Source organism: Hylobates moloch, unplaced genomic scaffold (genome assembly GCF_009828535.3).
Source record: "Hylobates moloch isolate HMO894 unplaced genomic scaffold, HMol_V3 SCAFFOLD_2040, whole genome shotgun sequence".
NCBI classification, from domain to species: domain Eukaryota; kingdom Metazoa; phylum Chordata; class Mammalia; order Primates; family Hylobatidae; genus Hylobates; species Hylobates moloch.
The window spans coordinates 1-9,212 of record NW_026654315.1 but is presented as its reverse complement, the minus strand read 5'-3'; the positions used below and the strand labels follow the sequence as shown (position 1 = coordinate 9,212).

General features: G+C 40.3%; 1 long non-coding RNA gene across 3 annotated transcripts; it reads right to left on the bottom strand.

The window, feature by feature from the left end:
- Positions 1-398: 398 nt before the first annotated feature.
- LOC116464877 (uncharacterized) lies at positions 399-9,203 on the bottom strand. 3 transcript variants are annotated; one of them, XR_009212313.1, is made up of 3 exons: positions 8,009-9,203; positions 5,798-5,850; positions 399-3,415 (listed from the first exon to the last, which is right to left on the bottom strand). It is a non-coding gene; the product is annotated as an uncharacterized LOC116464877 (long non-coding RNA). The 3 variants fall into 3 exon arrangements; XR_009212312.1 differs by having other exon boundaries at positions 5,798-6,659; positions 8,009-9,199; XR_009212311.1 differs by having other exon boundaries at positions 5,798-9,203.
- Between the last annotated feature and the right edge of the window lie 9 nt (positions 9,204-9,212).

Here is a 9,212-nt window from a genome sequence, read left to right as displayed (position 1 = left end):
ACTTCAGATGGTTTTCAGAAGTACTATCTTGTTTTTATGGAAGTCACAGTGTCCAGATTTCAACCTACCTAGCAGAGTGAAGCTCTACGAGTCTAATATCTTGGCTTTCTTCCACATCAGCAAGCCTCTGAAATTCAGGTTTCTTTCTGGACAGTATCACCTACACTTTTGCAGTGGGCTCCTATATTGCCTACATCCAACTCGTGGAAGCATGAACAGTGGGAAAAGCCAAGGTTACCACATAAAAAAAGATCCTTACATGAGACATGTGGAAATAAAGCAGCAGCTGAGGTGTGTGTAGAGGAAGAGACAAACGTGAAAATGTAGAAAGTGGATAGAGATGTTTTTCCAAGGAGGAAGAGGAATGGTCTGCTCACAACAAGGAACACTCTACTTAGTGCTGCAAAGATACTTTTATTACATCTCATGCATACACTGGATTTTAACAACCAGAACATGGTGTAATTGGTGGGGGCTTGAGAGACAGCAGTCACTCCCAACCCTGAGGGTGAGTCCCCACCCTGAGGGTGAAGAGAGAATGATTACAATCTCTGCCATAGGGCTTAGAATCGTCCAAACCTGGGTTTCAAATTGAAAGGCCCAAACAGCTTGAGAGGGCTCCAGGTATTTCAGCTCAAAACAGTCTCCTGGTTCAAGAGAACTCCTGTGAGGTCTTCCACAGGAAAATCAGTCTGTTGTGTGTGACCTGAAAAGTTACCTAAAATATGAAGGAGTCAAAGAAATGGTAAATCCAACCCCACCCCTGATGTAAGGCGAATACAAACCTCTCTGGCTTTCCTAAGTTTGAGTTTTTGATTGAGAATAGGCAGAGAATCCCAGGAACAACTCTTCCTCCTCAGCAGGTGCCTGACCCTGGGACCTCCTGAAACTTCTAGAGCAGTGCTTTGCAAACTTTAGCATCAGAGTCACTTGAGGGCTTATTCAAACACGGGAGCCTGAGCCCCATACTCAGCAGTTCTGATTCAACAGACATAAGGTTGGGCCTGAAATTTATTATTCTGCTTGCAGCACCCTAATCTCCCACCCCTTGGTCTCCTGTGCAGTGTCCACTGTGGCTAACATGCCACCGATTGCCTGGAGAGAACCAATGGATACCAGGAAATTAAAGAAGAAAAAATATGAAGCAAAAAGAAAATACATGGCATGTGTGTAGTACCTTCCTCCGAAAAATGTATCTCAAAACAAACATATGATTGGTCTGGAGGCACACACACAGCCAGTCCTCAGCTAAGCAGGTTTCACCGACAGTATCCCTCCTGGATGCTGGTTATAGATATTTTCACTGGACAAAAGAATCAAGTAAGGGCCCGTCAGCCTCATAGAGTGTATCTATCATGCCAGCCTGATAGGCTGGTGGACTAGGAACGAACAACATACTCTCTTGCCTCTCAAAGACACTTTAATTCAACAGGAAGTAAGTACAGAAAGAACAGCAGTTTTGAAACCATACACCATTGGAATCCCTAAAAGGTATCTTGAGTGCATAGGATTTCTTGGGAGTTTGTTGTGGGAAGTCAGGGACACCAAATGGAAGGAACAGCTGGAGCCATGGCAGAGAAACACAAATTGTCAAGATTTTATTTTAATATGGACATTTATCAATTCCCAAATAATACTTTCATAATTTATTACACCTGTAATCTCTTAATCCTGTTATCTTCATATGCTGAGGATGTACATCACCTCAGGACCACTGTGATAACCGTGTTAACTGTAAAGACTGACTGTAAAACATATGTGTTTGAACAATATGAAATGAGTGCACCTTGAAAAAGAACAGAATAACAGTGATTTTTAGGGAAGAAGGGAAGACAACCATAAGGTCTGACTGCCTGCGGGGTTGGGCAAAAAGAACCATATTTTTCTTCTTGCAGAGAGCCTACAAACAGACTTGCAAGTAGGGAAGATATCGCTAAATTCTTTTCCTAGCAAGGAATATTGATATTAATACTCTGGGAAAGGAATGCATTCCTGGGGGGGAAGTCTATAAACAGCCATTCTGGGAATGTCTGTCCTATGTGGTTGAGATAAGGACTGAGATGCCCTGGTCTCCTGCAGTACCCTCAGGCTTACTAGGATTGGGAAACTCTACCCTATTAAATTTGTGGTCAGACCGGTTCTCTGCTCTCAAATCCTGTTTTCTGTTAAGATGTTTATCAAGACAATACGTGCACTGCTGAACATAGACCCTTATCAGAAGTTCTGCCTTTTGCCCTTTGTCCTGTTTCCTCAGAAGCATGTGAACTTTGTTATGCTTTTTGCCCTTTGAAGCATGTGATCTTTGTACCTACCTACACCCTGTTCGTACACACCCTCCCCTTTTGAAATCCTTAATAAAAACTTGCTGATTTTGAGGCTCGGGTGGGCATCACAGTCCTACCGATATGTGATGTCACCCCTGGTGGCCCAGCTGTAAAATTCCTCTCTTAGTACTCTTTCTCTTTCTTTCTCAGCTGGCTGACACTTATGGAAAACAGAAAAAACCTATGTTGAAATATTGGGGGTGGGTTCCCCCGATAGTTTTTTCATTTTTTTTTGATACAGGGTCTCGCTTTGTCGCTCAGGCTGGATGGTGTGCAGTGGTACAATCTCAGCTCACTATAACCTCTGCCTTTCATGCTCAAACCATCTTCCCACCTCAGCCTCCTGAGTAGCTGAGACTACAGGCATGCACGACCACGCCCAACTATTTTTTGTATTTTTAGTAGAGACGAGGTTTTGCCATGTTGTTCAGGCCAGTCTTGAACTCCTGAGCTGAAGGAATTCTCCCATCTTGGCCTCCCAAAGCACTGGGATTATGGGTGTGAGCCATTGCGCCTGGCCTAATTTTAATTATTATATATTACATGCATCACTGAAAAATCATTAAAGGTTCTAAGGAAGAATACTTACATGAAATGAAATGTTTGCATGAATGTGTCAAATAAAAGTAAGGTGAATATACTAACTGTTAAGCTATTTTTGTTAGTCTCATCTAACATTTCAGATAATGATTTTCCCTTTCACTAAAATCACTTTCACTTCTATATGACTACATAATTCTGATTTTTCCAGGTTATAAAAGTCTTGATTTCCATTTAATTAAATATGCTTTATCCTTTTATGATTCAACCCACTCCTCCATTCTCAAAATAATTTGGTAATTAGCAATACACTTTCCCCAGTTTCAGGAATTTGTCTCTTCCATTTCCCATCGCTGATACCGTAACTCTCTTCTCCTCTTGCTTTCTTTCCCTATTTCATTTCTGAAACACCCATCTCCACACCCCAAAAATATTTGTATAGTTTTCCTCCTTTCCATTGTCTTCCTTGGTTTACCTGGAGTAAGTCTCTTAATTAGCAAAAACTTCTTTGAACTTGCCTCTTTCTTAGAAGAAAGCACTCTTCCTTTGACCTGCAAAATTTCAATTACTTGGGATTTACAGACATCTATCTGCAATACTGGTATTGTATTTCCTTCCAAGTATTTATTAAATATCCACTAGATGCCTTTGTCATAAAGACATGAGCTAAATTAAATATACACCTTTTTAATAATATATAACTTTAGAATTTTTAGGCATAAAAGTCTTGCTGATCTGCTGTATTAATTCTTCCTGCAGGCATGGTCAGTTTGCTCTGGAATGCTTACACTAGGGAGGCCCCTCACTAGCTGCCAGGCTGTGAACTTTCGAATATTCAAAGTAGCCTCTGGGCCGGGTGGGCGTGGTAGCTCATGCCTGTAATCCCAGTACTGTGGGAGGCCAAGGCAGGTGGCTCACTTGAGGTCAGGAGTTTGAGACCAGCCTGGCCAACATGGTGAAATCTCATCTCTACTAAAAATACAAAAATTAGCCAGGTGTGGTGGTTCATGCCTGTAATCCCATCTACTCGGGAGGCTGAAGCAGGAGAATTGCTTGAACCCGGGAGGTGGAGGTTGCAGTGAGCCAAAATCATGCCACTGCACTCCAGCCTAGGAAATGGAGCAAGACTCCTCCTCAATAAAGTAGCCTCTGGCTCAGTAACTAGATTTCCCCTCTACAGCATTTTAGGTATGTAGGCAATTATTGATTGTATACTTTTAAAATACACAAGAGAAAGTTATAGAAAACCACCGTGTCAAGCACTGGTTAAGTACCATGGAAGATTTAAAAGCAAGAGGAATGCAATGGCAATTAGGATTTATTAAACATTCTCTACTTATATACTGTCATAGCAGATTATATTATTAATAGTTATTCTTTTGAAGTCACACCTTAAGAATGGAAGAGGAAGGGAACAGTTCATAATAGAGCCTGAAGTTGTATTCTCAAAACCCAGAGGATGACCTTCTCACGCATTTGCTCTTCTCTACTAAGTGAGGCCTGGTGACCCCAAATGCTGAATCAATCCTATCATGTAGTTCCTACCAAAAACACCTGCTCCTTTTTTTTTTTTTTTTGAGGCGGAGTCTCGCTCTGCCGCCCAGGCTGGAGTGCAGTGGCGCGATCTCGGCTCACTGCAAGCTCCGCCTCCCGGGTTCACGCCATTCTCCTGCCTCAGCCTCTCCAAGTAGCTGGGACTACAGGCGCCCGCCACCACGCCCGGCTGATTTTTTTTTTTTTTATATTTTTAGTAGAGACAGGGTTTCACCGTGGTCTCGATCTCCTGACCTCGTGATCCGCCCGCCTTGGCCTCCCAAAGTGCTGGGATTACAAGCGTGAGCCACCGCGCCCGGCCTGCTCCTTTTAAAATAAAGATCAATTACACGCCAATTTCTTTAATTTCAAAATTCACTCTCATCTCTACTGTATTTCTTAAGGTAGCAGTTTGACTCTCTTAAAATTTCCCCCTCACTTCTCACTTGTGAGAATGACCTTCTTCTTGTTCCACAATTTCCAATTATTATCCAGATTTATGTTACTACCTTTCTTTACACAGCTAAAGAGATTCTTATGTTTTGGGAAAGTGGGTAGAGGTATGAAAATGAATAGATATCAACTTAAGACAGACATCTAAAGCTAAAGGATAAAGAGAGTATGTGGTAAAGATATAGAGAAGCAAGAGAGAGAAGTGGGAAATGAGGAGTGAGGTAGGGAGAGGAAGGAATGTGTCTCAACATGAAAACACTGAGGATTATTTTGATGCCCTTTCTGTTCCTTACCTACTAACATCTCTGGTCCTATTACACTATTTCTTCATGATTTCCTCTCTGCTGCTGCTTTTCTAATTCATTAGTAAGAGATCCTCTTTACTAGTCCTGGTCCTCTAATCAGGATGGCCTAAATGTCCTGTTCCCATAGGCTTTCCGTCTCTTTTTCAGCAGGTGTGCAAGACACAATTTAGGCATTTTTTTCTCACCTGGTAGGAAGACTGATTTTGTTTGCTATGTTCTGGTACATAAAATGTGCCCTACTCACCAGCTACCAGGCTGTGCCACTTTTAACGTCCAAATTCTAGCTTTTGACTCAAAAACTAGCCTTCCCTTATATAGTTTTCACACGTTTTTTACATTAAGAGTCTCTTCTATTTCACTTTCCATAGTTATTTCAGTATTAAACCTCAATAGAAAGTATAATGATAAAGTAAAGAGACTAATTTTCCTATGTATCCCTAGACACACAAATTATTTTGTAACTTTTGCTCCTGACTTCAAAACCTTGGAGAAAGAATCATCTACATGTAATGCCTACTTCATTGCTAGACTGACGATATAAATTTAAATTAGCTACATTTATAGAAGGCAAAAAGTAAATCTGTCCAACTCTTATTTAGGGAAAGAAAATCTTATGCTATTTCCATCATTGCTTGCACTTACCTTATCAACGTTATTTCTTAGAATTGTAAAATAACAATGTTCACCGTGTTCAACTGTAAGAAAAAAATAGACCACATATATTTCCACTAAGCCCAGTCTTTTCAAAAAATATTTCACCCGAACTTGGGGGGTAAAAACAAGGAGGGGAAATGCAAAACAGCTTAGATCAATTTTTTTGACATTTAACACAAACATACTACTCAATGTAAGGGCATGACAGAGAAGTGTACTATATTATTGCCTTATTGTAGTTTAATCCTCAGAAATAGATACATAAACCTAACAAATGAGCTCTCCGGAAACAACTTTGAAATTCTGTAAGGGGAAACCATGTATTTTCTCATTATTGGTAAAAAATATATATATTTATTCTATCATACATTTAAAAAATTCAGTGGTGTAAGTGAAGGGAGAATCACTTTAGAAAAAATCTTAAGGTAACCAAAATGAAAAAGGGAGCCAAGAACTTTAAGGTTCTTTACTTTTATTTTTAAAGAATGTATCACAAATACAAAGATTACTTGAGAGTAGAGGGGTCAACTACAAAAGAGAGATGGAAATCAATTTCTCCGTTTCCTGTTTTTAAGCAGTATGTAAGTTCTAAAGCCTCAGCTCAGCAACTGAAATTTGCCTGGGCATAGCAGAGGGAGCTGGGAACAAGGTACAGGGATCACTGGTCGGAAAATTGCCAATAAGGACAGTAACTTGAAACAATATCCTAAAAATTAAAGAACTGTTCAAAATAAACCAGGGGCAGTGGTGTGTGTCTATAGTGACATCATAAGGGAGGAGCATGACGTGGGAAGATCACTTTGAGCTCAGGAGTTTGAGGCCAGTTGGGCAACATAGCAAGACCTTGTCTCTTAAAAAAAAAAAAAAAGTTCAAAGATAATAGCAACAAACATAAAACAATCATGTCTCAATTTTGGTTTCAGCTTACTGTAATGCAGAAGATTAAATAGATTAAACAAACACAATAAACCTATTGCCAAGAGGAAGGACTTCTGAGGTTTGGTGTTATAACTAAGATTTTATTGGTATTTAAAACTCCTTACTTAATGCTTAATAATTTAAGATAGCAAGTTAAGAAACAAAAAACTCCTTACAAAACTAGTAAAGAGGATCTCTTACTAATGAAATTTTTTTACTCTAAATATGCAATGTCAAAAAGGGCAACTTTTGCACTGACGAAAGGAGACTGTGAATGTTTTAACTGGGCTTATACATTTTTAAAATAATTCTTGAGGGTCCATGACCCATCTGATATTCCGATAAAAGTGAATGGCCTTCTCTCCAAAATGTTTGATTCCAGAAGGTTCATTAGATTCCCTGGGAGCAAACTTTGGACCCGAGGTAAAGAACCCCTGAATTTTAGGTATGTTTTCAAATAAGAAAACAGAAATACACTTAATGATGAGGCAGGGATGCCAACCTGGGTGGGGCAAGTTGATTATCTCTTATTTGAAATGCTTGGGACCAGAAGTGTTTTGAATTTTTTTGGAATTCTGGAATATCTGTGTTACACTTACTGGTTGAGCATCCTTAATCCAAAAATCCAAAATTCAAAATGCTCCAGTGAGCGTTTCCTTTGAGCAGCATGTCAGTGCTCAAAACGTTTTAGATTTTGGAGCAATTCACATTTTGAATTTTCTCTTTAAGAATGTTCAACCTAGGCGGGGTGCGGTGGCTCACGCCTGTAATCCCAGCACTTTGGGAGGCTGAGGCGGGCGGATCATAAGGTCAGGAGTTTGAGACCAGCCTGGCCAATATGGTGAAATCCTGTCTCTACTAAAAATATCAAAATTAGCCAGGTGTGGTGGTGTGCGCTTATAGTCCCAGCTACTCAGGAGGCTGAGGCAGAAGTATCATTTGAACTCGGGAGGCAGAGGTTGCAGTGAGCTGAGATCATGCCACTGCACTCCAGCCTGGGTGACAGAGCGAGACTCCATCTCAAAAAAAAAAAAAAAATGTTCAACCTATACTACAACTTTAGGACTTAACACATACTTACCTGACTTAGTAGGATATAGGTTTGAAAAATATGAATATACTTAAGAGGAAAATGAGACTATAAGAACCTGAAATCAATACTGTCCTTGAAATCTAGGCTATATCAATACAGTATGCGTACCATACTACTTACTATAAATACAAATTTTTAATCACAGTCTTGAGATCTTATAGAAAGTCATTCACTGAAGAAAACCTTACCTTCAGCAACACTCCAAGGATACTGCCTTCCTCTGACCCTTTTGCCATTAATTTCAATGATAGTATTACTACCCACCACAGCAAGAGGTAAACGGTACTATAAAACAAATTATTCTTGTTCAAATACATCTCTGTAGTCCTCATAAATTCAAGAATAAAAAAAGTTACATTACTCAACAGATTAGCTAAAAAAAAAATTTTGATAGAAACTTAGTTTCTGCATTAGTTTCTATAGGCCACTTAACAAATATTTAGTAAAATGACATCACATGATATTACTGACAAGGTAAACAATAAATAAAATTAAATTTTCTCTCTTTTTTTTTTTTTTGAGATGGTGTCTGGCTCTGTCACCCAGGCTGGAGTGCAGTGGCGCGATCTCAGCTCACTGCAAGCTCCGCCTCCCAGGTTCACGCCATTCTCCCACCTCAGTCTCCCCAGCAGCTGGGACTACAGGCAGACGCCGCCACGCCCGGCTAATTTTTTGTATTTTTGGTAGAGACGGGATTTCGCTGTGTTAGCCAGGATGGTCTCCATCTCTTGACCTCGTGATCCGCCTGCCTTGTCCTCTCAAAGTGCTGGGATTACAGGCATGTGCCACTGCGCCCTGCCAAATTTCCTCTTTAAAGTTAAGAATATTCAAGAATATACTGGGCAAATTATTTACTAAAAATCACTACAGAAAGTTGTCCCATACTTGGGAGGAAAAAGGTAAAAAATATATTAGCATTGGCTGGGCGCGGTGGCTCACGCCTGTAATCCCAGCACTTTGGGAGGCCGAGGTGGGTGGATCACGAAGTCAGGAGATCGAGACCATCCTGGCTAACATGGTGAAACCCCGTCTCCACTAAACATACAAAAAATTAGCCGGGCGTGGCGGTGGGCACCTGTAGTCCCAGCTACTCGGGAGGCTGAGGCAGGAGACTGGCGTGAACCTGGGAGGCAGAGCTTACAGTGAGCCAAGATGTGCCACTTCACTCCAGCCTGGGTGACAGAGCAAGACTCCGTCTCCAAAAGAAAAAAAAAAAAATATATATATATATATGTGTGTGTGTGTGTGTGTATATATATATGTGTGTATATATATATACACATATATAGAAAAGCATTTGGGGATTAAAAAAAAAAGGAGGCTAATGACTAGCCTGCCTACTTAATCATGAATCAACTATAACAGTACCTAAAGCAGGGAATAGTATATTTG